Source organism: Sphaeramia orbicularis, chromosome 3 (assembly GCF_902148855.1).
Source record: "Sphaeramia orbicularis chromosome 3, fSphaOr1.1, whole genome shotgun sequence".
Taxonomy (NCBI): domain Eukaryota; kingdom Metazoa; phylum Chordata; class Actinopteri; order Kurtiformes; family Apogonidae; genus Sphaeramia; species Sphaeramia orbicularis.
Window position 1 is genome coordinate 31568771 of NC_043959.1, and position 14272 is coordinate 31583042.

The 14272-nt window shown below is 38.3% G+C and overlaps 1 long non-coding RNA gene across 1 annotated transcript; it reads left to right on the forward strand.

Annotated features, from left to right (window-relative positions):
* Window positions 1–5251: 5251 nt before the first annotated feature.
* Window positions 5252–11873, forward strand: LOC115414389 (uncharacterized). The gene is made up of 3 exons (XR_003934611.1): window positions 5252–5264; window positions 6747–6751; window positions 11663–11873. It is a non-coding gene; the product is annotated as an uncharacterized LOC115414389 (long non-coding RNA).
* The last annotated feature ends 2399 nt before the right edge of the window (window positions 11874–14272 follow it).

The window sequence follows — 14272 nt, forward strand, 5'->3', positions numbered from 1 at the left end:
ATTTCTAATCACAACAGAGAAATGTTGTGCTGCCTCTCTGGGATGTACCATGTCTGTAAACTGAGGGTACAGAATGAATACTATTGAAGTTTTGGATGCGGTGTAAATTTTAGACTGAAGGGCAGCCCACGCTGACTGCCAGGAAATGTGAAAAATATAATATCAGATTGTTTTTTTTATTTGGTTATTTGTGTCTAGAGTTTGATTCTTTCCAGTTGGCTCTTTCCTGGCTCTGGCACTACTGCAGTGGTAAAGGAAGTGTAAGGATGCTCTATTTAAAGCTGCTGTAATCAATATTTTTATATTGACAATGGATCAAATAACTTTGAGCAATGTGGAAGGGCCAGCACATGTGAACCTCTAGAGGCTTAACACCCATGATTTCCCTAAATTTAACTGACATTTATGGGTTATTTTGTGTCTTGCCTTTGTCGGGTACAATTTACCTACAACCTTATTCCAAATGTGCGTCTTTTTTTAAGCGAGTTAAAGTTCCCCAGGTTACCAAAAACTATGCTTCACTCCTTAACATTATACAGAACAGTCAATGGGTCAAATTAACCCCTGTAGAAATGTACTGATGTTCACAACAGTTTTAACATTCTAGGTTTTTATGAAACATATGTTGTTATTTATGACACAATGTAAAGGGGATTCATAAACCACACAATGCAGATACCCAGATATTATCTTATAATACCCATTTTCAGTGTTGTTTAAAACTGACTTGTACTGATGTCTACAAAAAGTGATTTGTGTCCTTAAAGATATTTTAAATATGAGACCAGATGACCAAAACAAGATATGAGAATAACTTAGTACAATAACAGAGGACATTTTTATAGATTAGAAATGGTGTATGGGTCAATTTGACCTGTGTTGGTGATTCTGATGCTAAACTAGACTCCAACTAAACAATTTCCAGCCAAATAATACATACTAAAGCATTTTAAAAGCTAGATGTAACTGCAAAGTAAGTAACATTCTGTACCAGATGCTGGTTGTATACATATGCTGGTGTTTGTCATATTAAAATAAAGACATATAAGCATTTTGTTCACTCATTTGGTTTGGCTAGATAACTTAAAATTCTTTATAAAACTTTTCTTTTTTTTTTTTTTTTTTCATATAAGCACATCACTGAGCAGTGGCCTGCAGTGGGTGTCACTACAAACTGGTGATTGGTGATGTGATGGAAGAGGTCTCTTGTAGACTGACAATGCAGTCTCAGGAATGATATGAATCATATGCTATTGCCTAAGCCCAGCTGAACACTAAGGGGAGACTTTAGATAGTACTCTCCACCACTGTCATCAAAACACAGAATGATGGAAGTATTTCTTGTGTTAGAATGGTTTTCATCCCTCAGTGGAGTTCACAGACTTGTAGAAACAACACCAAGGAACACTGAAGATGTTCTGCAGCCTAACACTGACTCCAGTATATTGCTTTTTTTTTTTTTTTTTTTTTTTCCTGAAATTTGTCACCCCTCTGTATGATAGGAAAGGATACAGAGGAGAATCTGCCAAGGAACAAACTGCCTGATTCACTGAGCAGAGTGAATGGATGGAGCTGATAAGGTGTAAGGTGTGTTTCTTCATATCAAGTATCTCACACATTCATTTTTGCACTTCCATATCTTTTTAACTCCAGGATTCAAGCTGAGTTTTATTCCTTTGCCAAATGAGTTTATGACCTGATCTTTGTCAGGTGTAGAAAATTCACCTAATCTAGTGTTAGGAAACAGTTTCTCAGTTGCAGGTGGTAATTACAGCTTCAGAGACAGCGACGATAAGACCCACTTACAAGGTCGATGTTGACCAGTGGAAAATCTCAACCACTTCTAGGTGTACCATGTATATGACATCTAATCATAGAAATAAAGAACTCATGAATAATGACTGATTCTCCAGTGCAGAGGGAAAAGCTAACAGCTGTTGTATGTTGACATTTCCAGTTTAGCCTCTCCAATTCAATAAATCTAAATTTACATAGAAATGCTTGGGTGGAAATCCATTTATTGTCATATTGCTACTCCCTGCAGTGTATGGGATGTTGTCTCAGAACAGCAGCTTGTACCTGATAGGGTGCCAGACCACCCTCGCTGAACGCTTCCGCCTGGAGACAGGGTATGGGATTCCAAATGCAGGCTTGAAGGAGATGAGTATAGAGTTTGGGCAATGTCCATGCTGGACTGTGTGCATGCCACTGGGGGCTACACCATTTCTATAGGGACCTACACCTGCAGAGTGGAGAAAAATAAGATCCCTGCACTTGGGACTCAGCTGGAGATCTGCCTGAACCAATGCATGTGGGTCACTACATTTGGGTTTATAATGGCACATAGTGGCAAGACCTTGTAGTCGATCTGTTTAGACTCAAATCTCCATGGATGGCACCAAAGCACTCCTGTTTAAATAAATGAATAGAGCAGGCTATCATAAAGTCAGACTATTTATTCAGACAGCTAGAGTGTAAAAGCTTCATTGCCCTTTTAACCTGTCATCATGCAGTGGCCTCCAATCAATTTAGAGCTTTATCTGTCTTGAAAAGTAGGCGGTATGGGCCCGTGTGTGTGTTTCAGTGTTTACAAAGTAACAAAAGCAGTAAAGAGATAGATGAAGACAGACTGACAGGCAGGCCAACAGATAGTGATGCAGACAGAGACGGACACAGAGGCGACGTCTCCGGTCATCTGTGTCTTTCTACCTCATTCTTATCTCCGATTCTGTGTCGCAGCAAGGTTTTTCTTTGTGCTGTGCTTCATGGCCGAGGCATGATACCAGTGAAGTAACACTGATATTACAACTGAAACTACACATACAGTAATTTCAACCTCTTTTCCTTATGTTTTTGCAATTTATTAAGTTATCACCCCCCCCAGCCATATTAACCCTTTCATGCACGAATTATGAGAACCTTAATCAAGATTTTTTTCCTGAGTGTTTTTATTCGTCTTTAGGCATGAAAAAAAAAACAATGCGATTGAAAATTTTCTTATGAAAAATGAATACATTTTTAAAAAGTAAGAAAAAAAAAAAATTTAAAAAAAATAGTAATAATAATAAAAAAAATTCTTAGGAACCTATTTTTCATGAAGTTGCAAAAATGTCCACTCAGCTGGACAACATGCATTTAATTTTTGAAGCGAAGAAACGGGCATTTACTGATAATTGTGTGAAAACTATAACTATTACACTCAGGGGAGATCTACACAATGTTACCAATTCATGTCAGAAATGATATGTAATGTCTTAAAACTTTAATAAAGATATGTGTAAAAAAAAAAAAAAAATCCATGAATATACAAGAGAACAGCTGTAGAATAAGTGTCCACTGTAGTGACCAGTATACATGAAAGGGTTAATTTAAATTGATTCATATAAACTCAAAACAGATAGTAACTGATACAAATACACTGTTACAAATATTAGTACTGTGACTGCCTCCGCTGCTACCGCTGCCACTATAATTCTAGCAAATTAGGCTACTGGTATTATTAAATATTTTTGTATTATTACAACAATTATTATTTTCCCCCTCACTCCCCCCTCTCTCATTCTCACTTTCATTTACACCCCCCTCTTCCCCTTTTCCCTATCACCCCTAACCAAGCTATATGGTTTAGTTACCTCCGCCAAAGAGGTTATGTTTTTGCCAGGGTTTGTTTGTTTGTTTGTCTGTCTGTTTGTCTGTCCGTTAATGTGCAACATAACTCTAAAAGTTATGGACAGATTTGGATGAAATTTTCAGGGTTTGTTGGAAATGGGATAAGGAAGAAATGATTACATTTTGGTGGTGATCGGGGGTGGGGGGGCCCACAGGGGGAGCTCACTGATCAGCCTTGGTGGAGGTCTGCGCTCTCTGAGTGCTTCTAGTTGCTATTTACATTTATGATCTTTTTCTTTGTAATATGACGTTGTTGTTGTTGTCAAAACTCTGTCGTTGTTGTTTTGGTTTGTTTGTTTATTTGTTTGAGTTTCCCTTTGTTTATGCGTTGTTGTTGTTGTTTTTCTGTCCACATTGTCTTGTTAACTATCACTAAAAAAAAACAAAAACAAAAAACTAACAAATCAACAGCAAAAAAAAAAAAAAAAAAAAAATAGTTGTTATTGTCGGTTTAATATGACACTGTGCGGTTTTGCTTTACATTCTCAATGTGTTTTCCCCATGCATACCTATAACTGTGCAATTAGCTTTAATAGCAGGTAATTCATGACACAACCAGAATCCCTTTGCATCAGCACATGTGTATGAGTATCCACAGCCATGACGGCACCTGTCTGAGAGTCTGTTCTCATTCATTTTCTTCAATCTCCATGGTGTTCGATAAGCTCTTTGTAAATATTTAAATTGGATAATCTTGCACCTCACACAATTTAAGATCTATGTTGGAGATTTCAAAGCATCTTCCCGTTGAGTCATATCATGTTCTCAGCACGTCTGAAATTTGCTACTGGCGGTTGAAGAGATGCATCCATGTAGAGTGCGGAGAATATGTACCCCTTTGTAAATTTGTTGGCTGATTTCAGTGTTATTTGTTAGTAGATTTTAACACCTCTGGCTACATATGTATAAGAGTGGACAGAAATATTCTCCCAGACAGGTCAAGAAATGATTGTATGACTTATTATTTGTTGTTTACTGCTTATTAATTAGTCTATGAAAGTCACTGTATGAGTTCAAAACCCCAAACATACTGCAATTAAAAGAAAAATAGAGCATACTGTTTAGCTTTCTCAACTAAACTCTTTAATTCTTTATCAAAATAGTTTCCAGTCAATTTTCTGACATTCACTCGATTCAACTTTAGGTTATTTTGTTTGCGAATTAAAGGATAATAGATACAATGTTTTGGAATTTAATTAAAATGTCCACAGTTGCATACATTAAAATTAAACACCATTCAAGCTTTAATTCTTGCTGTGATGTGTGCCAGTGGGGACAGGGCAACGAGGATGTCTTCATCAAGCACTGACAAATATTAATTATTCTTGGGGAGAACAAATACGGTGCAGGCTGTAATAAAGCAAATATGCCTTTGTAATTTGTGTGAAACCCTATTAGGAATGCACGGAACCTAGTCTGAACCAACATGACAAATGCTTACCCTTTTCTACCAATTACTCCCAAGTCTATGCTCATTGTTCTCTTTGACAATAATGGCCCAGATCTAAATCTCCTTGACCCATTTCATTTTAAGTTCCACTGCTGTGCTCTGAAGGCAGAATAGCAGGCCTGCGAAACTCTGCTCTTTCTTATGAGTTTTTTTGGTGCCCTCCGCTGTTTTATTCTGTGTGGGGAGACGTCTGAGTGTTAAACCGAGGAAACCAGGGGATGGCAGTGTTGCTCTACGTTGCATATGAAAGGGCATAAGACAACGGTGAGGAGAAGAATGATTTGTGCCGTGCTCTTTTGAGTTTCTCCTACATTTCGAAAACCAAACTCCGAGGGGCTGTGCTCTTGACAAGCAAGGACATCAACAATCATAAAATCAATGAAGGAGCTGATGGACAAGAGAATCTTGAGTGAATTACCTTTGGATGAATAAGCCTGAATAAGTGTTCATCCTTCATCAGGTACGTGGTGGAGGTTAAATCCCTCCTCATCTGAGCTGCTTTCATTTGGAGAACACAGTTTCCCACCTTTTAAGACTGAGGAGGTTGTAGCATTCAATCTTCTCAGAACATTTTTGGAAAGCCGCCCTTGAGCAAGACTGTTTAACCCTTGACTACCCTCAGTGAATACATGTATAGGTGATTTGCAGTGCTTTTGAGCAGTACTTGTAACAAAGCCTTTGCTTATTTGAGTGCTAAACAACCTCCGTCCTACTCCAGAAATATGTGTCATACCAGATTTTATCCATGCAGGCAAAACAGCGACAAGCAGCTTTGTTATTTCTGTGTTTTACCTCCTTACCTCATTTGATCTGCTGATTGTGGTGATAAAAAAGAAGCCACCGTAGCTCAAAGGAACAAAAAAAGGTTTAAGGTACTTGCAGATAAACTAGGTGATGTTACAATTCAACTAGTTGATAAAAGCTACTGTTGTTTAGTGCTACCAGGAGTGAAAAGAGGGGGGTCATTAGCAGTCCACTACCTTTAACCCCTTATCGGGCAAGTGGCTATTTTTGGTAATTTCTGCAAACATTAAATATGGTGCCAATCCTGTCCCTCAGTGAGGTCCAGGAGCATATTGGTTTTTATAATACTATACAGTGATTCAGAGAGATTTTATGAAAATTTTGAAGCTGTTAATAGTGAATATGAGTGATTTTTATCAGTTTATGACCTTAAAACAGTTGTTTTATTGCATGTGTTTACCTTTTAGCAAGTGCTGCTTGGATGTTTAATGGCAAGAGGAGGTAGATGACGATGTCCAATCACACATTAAGGTTGAAATTTTGAATTTCAATGTATAGATAGATAGATTTACTTTATTAATCCCCAAGGGGAAATTCAAAATATGGTCACTGCTCCACAAAACCAGTCATACCACGTCAATAATAAATAAATAAATAAATAAATGCAGAGTATAAATAGCTAAGAATAAGTTATTCTCAGCATCTTTGTATTTCAATGAGTGCCCTATAAAGGGTTAAATATCCAATATCTTAAACTCATATTTCCTCCTTTCATGCCTGCTCTCGTCACAGCTCTGCTCAATGCCCCGATCCTTGTTGTTTTCGCCCACTTAAAGCTGATAATGAAATGTATGCGCAGGGCGAAGCAGCCGATTAATCAGAGCAGATGTGTATCTAGGTGAGTGCCAGAGCAAGTCTCTGGAGCGCAGCGGCCCAAACTCCACTATGGTTTCTGTAGGGGATTCATACGCATGGGCTGTCACTGCCAACGTATGTGCCAGCCAGCCTTATTACAATTAATTAGCCGCTGCTGAAATGTCCTCACAAGCAATCATGTCTCATCTCAGCCAACAAAAAAACTGCTGGTGGGCTGTTGTCATGTCTGACAGCCTGAGAAATCTGGGATGACAATTCAGTAGCCGTTTTCCAGCGGTGTTCTTTTATAAATTTACACATTAATAAAGAACATTAAAGTTGGTGAATTTCATTGAAAGTCTTCAGTGGAGATTATAGTGGCCTGATGTCGCCTGTGATATTTTCTTGTATTATTTCAGTCCTTATTATACATTATCTTCCATAGTATCTCCATATTATTTCTGATAACTTTATAGGATGCTGCACATAATTTATAGTCCCATTCTTCTATAATGTGTTTGTTTACCACAATTAATCTTCCTGAGGGCTAAACCATTAAAACTGTTTGTCTGTTAATGTTAAACTAAATATTCTCCTAATGTTGCTTGCTTTATGCTTTAAGATTAATTGCATCTTCTTATCCGGGTGTCATTCACTCCACCCTGCTCATCATACAGATTCAGGCTTTGCAAGTGGCAGGAGCAGACGGCATTGCTTGGTTAATTAGTTGAGATGAAAATTATGCTAAACCAGGAGACTGCTGCCTTTAAGGATTTTTGGTCCATTGAGTGGTACCCGATGCACTTAGGGCTGAACTTAACTCTTGTACATTTGCTGCTTAATGAGATGGCCAGTGTTCATAGATATGAGCTTGACTAGTAAGGCTTTGATTAAGAATGACCTCCAAGTGTTATTTCACTGGGTTTCTATGTGAGTTTATGAATGCAGAGTCCAAGGAACTGCAGAAACACTCGGGCTGCTCCCTTCACCTAGACAAAATTATGTCTTTTTAAAGTGTATTGCTTTTGTGTTGAACAGAGGAAGATTATAAGATTATGTTTTTAAGTTGAAAGCAAATTTGGTATGCTACAGATACCTGGGGCAGCTAGTATCAGTGGCGGAGGGAGAAAAAAAAAGAAAAAAAATGTCTTACAGAGGTGAGACAATCTGATATTACTGCAATCACATGGTGGGTGTGTATTACAGCAATATGAAAACAGTGCATAAGACTCTTGAATGTCATTATAGCATGACATGAAGCACTTTAAAAAAAAATACATAAATAAAATCACACATCTCATTTTAAAGCAGAGAAAATGCAGAAAATGCATGAACTTCACTGTAGTGTTGTAGCCAAGACAACCAAAAATAAGCCATGACTAAGCCATGATTAAGATGGAGACCAGACCTAGACTTAAAGAGCATGACCAAATCAGACCAAGTCAAGAGCAGGACCAAGTCAGATATACAGCAAAGGCATTATTACTGCCATCAGGTAGCACAGTTATCGCTCACAAAGCCACACTGCATTTGTTACATCTAAGGCTGGGTGATCATATGATGAACGTTTGAGGTAGAATCACGATCCACAATCTAAATCACAATTTTTTTCCCCTCTTAAAAACAGTAGGTGAATTTGAACCAAACTGCAGTAAGTTTTTCTCTAGTTTCCTCAGTTTTCTAAAGGCTTAGTCCATGATGATTTTTCTTCTCTTCAATCAGATAAGATTGGATTGATGTTATTACAATATTTACAATATCAGCGATGAAGTAAAATAAAGTTCACATTTTCCTGCACATGTAGTTGTAATTTTTCCATTAAGTACCTAGATTATGGTGGCCAGATTTGTCTTGCTCTAGTTTTGTAACGTGTCAAAAATGTTCTTAGACTCTGACATAACTCTAATGCATCTGTGTGAATCAGTCTAACAGCACGTTGGAGTTCAGAAGTCAGACCAGTGCGTGACAAACTTAAGGTAATTCTTAATTCCATGGTAATTATATGTTCAGCAGCAGCAAAACAACACTTTCTGCAAAATCAGTGTAGACAGACACTAAAATATTGCAATTAACACACTGAAATAAACTCACTAGTTCAGTAACCTAACCGGGTCAGGGAGAAAGTGAGGAAGTCCTGCCTCAGGTGAAGGAGTTTAAGTATCTCGGGGATCTTGTTCACGAGTGAGAGTAGGATGGAGTGCGAGATAGACAGGGAGATCAAGATGGCGTCTGCAGTGATGTGGATGCTAAACCGGTCCGTTGTGGTAAAGAGAGAGCTTAGCCAAAAGGCAAAGCTCTCGGTTTACCGGTCGATGTTCGTTCCGACCCTCACCTAGGGTCATGAGCTTGACGAAGAAAACTTAAATGTTGCAGTGTCCAGTATTCCCATTTTAAACATGACATAACATATGGCCACCTGCTGTGAACATGTCAAGCTTGTTGTTTTCTTCACTGTCTACAAATGGATGAGTCCGAGACTTAATGTCTGCCTTCTCTTTAAGGAACACTTCACTGTCCAAGTGTCTTCATTTTACTGTTTAAGGTAAATCAAGGTGCAGTTAACCTAACATGGGAAAACACTAAACATATATAAGCTTTGAAACTTCTTCTGTTGGTCAGACAGCAGGGGGCAAGGCTTTGGACAATCTGTTGTCTCAATATTCTTACATGTAACAATATATCGACGGCCAAAAAACAAAACCTCCTATCTGCAAAATTTTAGATTTTGAGTTTTCACATTAAATGATGAGAACAAGGATGACTCCACATTTTCAGTCTATCTGCAAGATAATCCCACCCTTTCTTATGACATGAAGGTCACCTGACAACAACAACAAAGGCCATACTATAATAAAATTAAACCATCAATCAATCAATCAAATTTTATTTATATAGTGCCAAATCGTAACAAAAGTTATCTCATGACACTTTACATATAGAGTTGGTCAAAACCAGACTCTAAGCCAATTTACAGAAACCCAACAGAATCCTCCAGGATCCACTTTTTTTTTTTGTTTCCTGAAAAAAGTGATTTTTTCAGATAGGTTTTGTATTTTGGCAATCGATATTTGCTTTAACTCAAATTCAGTGAGTTTTTGTGTTCTTGCTTCAAAATGGTGTCCAGAGTGCTAGAAACTTCCATGACATGCTCTAGGTAATGACTGAAATCTGTGAAAAAAAAAAAAAAAAAAACTTCATGAATCCTCTGTAAAGAATCAAATGCCACATTAAGATCGATTCTATTGTCATATCGTGAGATCATCCATCCATTGCAGCCCATTTCAGAAGTCACAACAAAACCAGCTGAGACACAGGTTTAAGGCCAATAAATGAATCTGAGTGAAATTAAATCAAATGTCTACAAGTAAACAAACAATACAATGGAGTGTGCTAATTATTATAATCATTTGTGAAGTGAGAGTGTATGGATGAGTGAGGAGAGTGATGTTCCATGTGTTGGATGAGAGAAAGGACACAGTGCTGTGCTTGGTGAACAGAACTCAACTATATTGAGGTGAGGGCGGAGATTTATAGCAGCGTAGACCTCTGGGCCCAGGAATCTCCCATCCCTATGATGGGCAGCACCGCCTACTACAACACTACAGCAAAGATGAAAGGTGCAAGCCAGTCATCACAGTAGCTACTTCCCTCAGTACATGACAGCTGAAGTAGGTAGGCTGTGTACCAGGATAGCTGGTAAAAATGACTTATGTACAGTATATGCAAAGATAATGATGGCTAAATGATGAACAAAGGACCAGTTTTGGTACAGAAGAAGACTGCTAGCAATAGCTGAATAACTTTACAACTTCTCAGTAAGTGTTGCATTCCAGAATTTACACTGTGGATCTGCCATCTCAAATTTCAGATAAAAAATGAATGAAGTAACTGGTTGGAGTTAATAACTTAACTGGCCTAAAAAGAAAATCCAGAGATAAGGCTGAGTATAACCTATAGTATATCCTGGAGGTTTTGAGATAGAGTCAAAAGACCAACCCTGAGTACTGCAACATTACAGTGGTGTGAAAAAGTGTTTGCCCCTTCCTGATTTCTTTTTTTGCATGTTTGGCACACTTAAATATTTCAAATCAAACAAATTTAAATATTGGACAAAGATAAAACAAGTAAACACAAAATGCAGTTTTTTAAAAGTGTTCTTTATTAAGGGGGGAAAAAAAAATCCAAACCTACATGGCCCTGTGTGAAAAAGTGATTGCCCCCTAAACCTAATAATAGCTTGGGCCACCCTAGCAGCAACAACTGCAATCAAGCATTTGCAATGGTTGGCAATGAATCTTTTACAGTGCTGTGGAGGAATTTCATCACTCATCTTTGCAGAATTGTTGTAATTTGGCCACATTGGAGGGTTTTCAAGCATGAACCGCCTTTTTAAGGTCATGCCACAGCATCTAAATCAGATTCAGGTCAGGACTTTGACTAAGCCACTCCAAAGTCTTCATTTTGTTTTCCTTAAGCCATTCACAGGTGGACTTGCTGGTGTGTTTTAGATCATTGTCCTGCTGCAGAACCCAAGTGTGCTTCAGCTTGAGGTCATGAACAGATGGCCAGACATTCTCCTTCAGGATTTTTTTGGTGGACAGCAGAACTCATGGTTCCATTTACCGCAGCAAGTCTTCCAGACCTTGAAGCAGCAAAACAGCTGAAGACCATCACATTACAACCACCATATTTTACTGTTAGTATGATGTTCCTTGTCTGAAATGCTGTGTTACTTTTACGCTAGATGTAATTGGACACACACTTTCCAAAAAGTTCAACCTTTATTTCGTCAGTCCACAGAGTATTTTCCCAAGAGTCTTGGAGATCATCAAGATGTTTTCTGGCAAAACTGAGACGAGCCTTTATGTTCTTTTTGCACAGCTGTGGTCTTTGTCTTGGAACTCTGCCATGCGGGCCATTTTTGCCCAGTCTCTTATGGTGGAGTCATGAACACTGACCTTAACTGAGGCAAGTGAGGCCTGCAGTTCTGTGGATGTTGTTGTGGGGTCTTCTGTGACCTCTTGGATGAGTTGTCACTTCGCTCTTGGGGTAATTTTGGTTGGCTGGCCACTCCTGGGAAGGTTCACCACTATTCCATGTTTTGGCCATTTGTGGATAATGGCTCTCGCTGTGGTTCGCTTGAGTCCCAAAGCTTTAGAAATAGTTTTCAAACTTTTTCCAGACTGATAGATCTCAGTTACTTTGTTTGTCTTTGTTCCTGAATTTCTTTGGATCACAGCATGATGTCTAACTTCACTTCTACTCCTTCTTCTTTGTTGTTTAGGATGCAAACTCTATTAGTACATAACCACCACCCTCCAAATGTGAACAATTGCTCTGGCTTACAGGTAGGGATGGGAATCGATCAGAATTTAACGATTCCGATTCCATTATCGATTTTGCTTATCGATCCGATTCCTTATCAATTCTCTTATCGATTCTCATTGGGTGAAGGAATAAAAGAGTACAAACGGGTGTGTTTGTATGAACTGTCTTTTATATTTCCATCTCTGGACAGAAAATATAACATATACAGTATGCACAAATAGTAATAACAGATGACGCCGGGCCCAGTTTGGGGGGGGGGGGGGCAGTGAAAGTGAAACTTAAGACACTTTACTAATTCCTCTATTGCCGCACGTCCACTACGTGAAACCAGTTCGACTCGGCTCGGCTCTTCTCCCATCGTTGTGCACCTCATATCCTTTCCCCTACCTTCGAAAAATTGTATCTGAGGGGACACAACGTTTGTTGCTCACACCGGAACCAAAACTGGGCCCGGCGTTCACTCTGCCGCTACATTCACAAGCATCACTAAGTAGCGTATCAAATACGTGACATTCCTGTAAATGAATCATGCTGTGATTCATTTACAGGAATGTTTGAGGATATTGGAGGGATTCCACCTTTTTGAAGAAATGGAAGCTTTGCAAGTGTTCCAGTGGACCTGGTGTCATCTTTTTAGACCGTTTCTGCCTCAACACCATGTTGGCTATGTTCTGACCAAAATAATTCAGTGTACACATGACATCATCACATATGTGCAACGAAGGCAGAATCGATAAGTAGAATCGTTAAGCAGGCAGGCAAACGATTCCAAGGAATCGAGCTACTGGAACCCGGTTCTCAAAAAGAACCAGTTCTCGATTCCCATCCCTACTTACAGGATATAACAATATAAATGACAATGTCTTGTAAGGGGGAAAAAATTATATTCTGTTACTTAGCTTGGTAGCTTTTAAAAACTCAAAAAGATACTTAATAACTCTATGTTCTGATGACTTAGAATATCTTTTAAACTGAATGGCTGTCTTCACTTTGTCAGGCAGGTCCTGTTTAAGCGATTTCTTGATTGAAAACCAGTGTGGCGGTAATCAGGCCTGGGTGCGGCTAGAGGGGGGGCAATCACTTTTTCACACAGGTCCATGTAGGTTTGGATTTTTTTTCCCCCTTAATAATAAACACCTTCATTTAAAAACTGCATTTTGTGTTTACTTGTGTTATCTTTTTCTAATATTTAAATCTGTTTGATGATCTGAAACATTTAAGTGTGACAAGCATGCGAAAAATAAGAAATAAGGAAGGGGAGCAAACACTTTTTTCACACCACTGTACTTCACAGCATAGTCAGTAAGTGTCACATATTTTATCTTCACAGCCTGTGTCAACATACAATATACATAAAGTAGTGAGAACAACAATGCTAAACCCAAATACATAGTTCTCTTTTATAAATATTTGTTAAATAGATGCATATCACAACACATTTTACAGCCAGTCCGCATACTTCTTGCCACTCTATATTTTTTTGGCCACACTGTCACCATCCTCCCTGACATTATTTAGAAATCAACATGATGAACAGCTCATGAGCAAAAACTACAGTGGTTTTAAATGATAACCTGGTGGATACGTGTGATCTGAAATCAAATAATCGTTTCTTTTTCCCTTCATTTGCTTCCCTGCAGGCTGTCATTTTGTCTCCGCTCATGTGTACCTCTGCAAACTCATAATCACTGTCACTCATTCTCACCCTCACACACAAGCAACCACACTGACACATTTTTTTTCCCATTATTTGAAATATAAAATATGTGACATTAACTCCAAAGTACCGACTTACTGACTGTGCAGAAGGGTATATCCCATAGACTTGATTCCTCAGTAAAGATCTCACAACTCTGCCTCATGTAAACATTGCTAGTTTCCTCATATTTGCGAGGGTACTTTAAGACAGCTTTATATAAGACAGTGACAAATGCATCATTAAGGAGTAGAATGGAAAATATCTTTCATTTTTTCCTCTAATACAAGGACACAAAATACCCTTTTTTGGTATTTTATGCTTTTATGCATTAAATAATATCACAATATCTGATGTATTTTTCTTCTGCTGTGATGAAACAACATTATCTTACCACAGATTTCCATAAAGACTTATCCATTCCATGCATTTGAACAAAACACACACTTAAGCTGTATTATATAAGACTATGGGTCTTAAAACATGCATGAGATCTATTCTAACCACTGTTTACAGGCTTCTCTTTCACA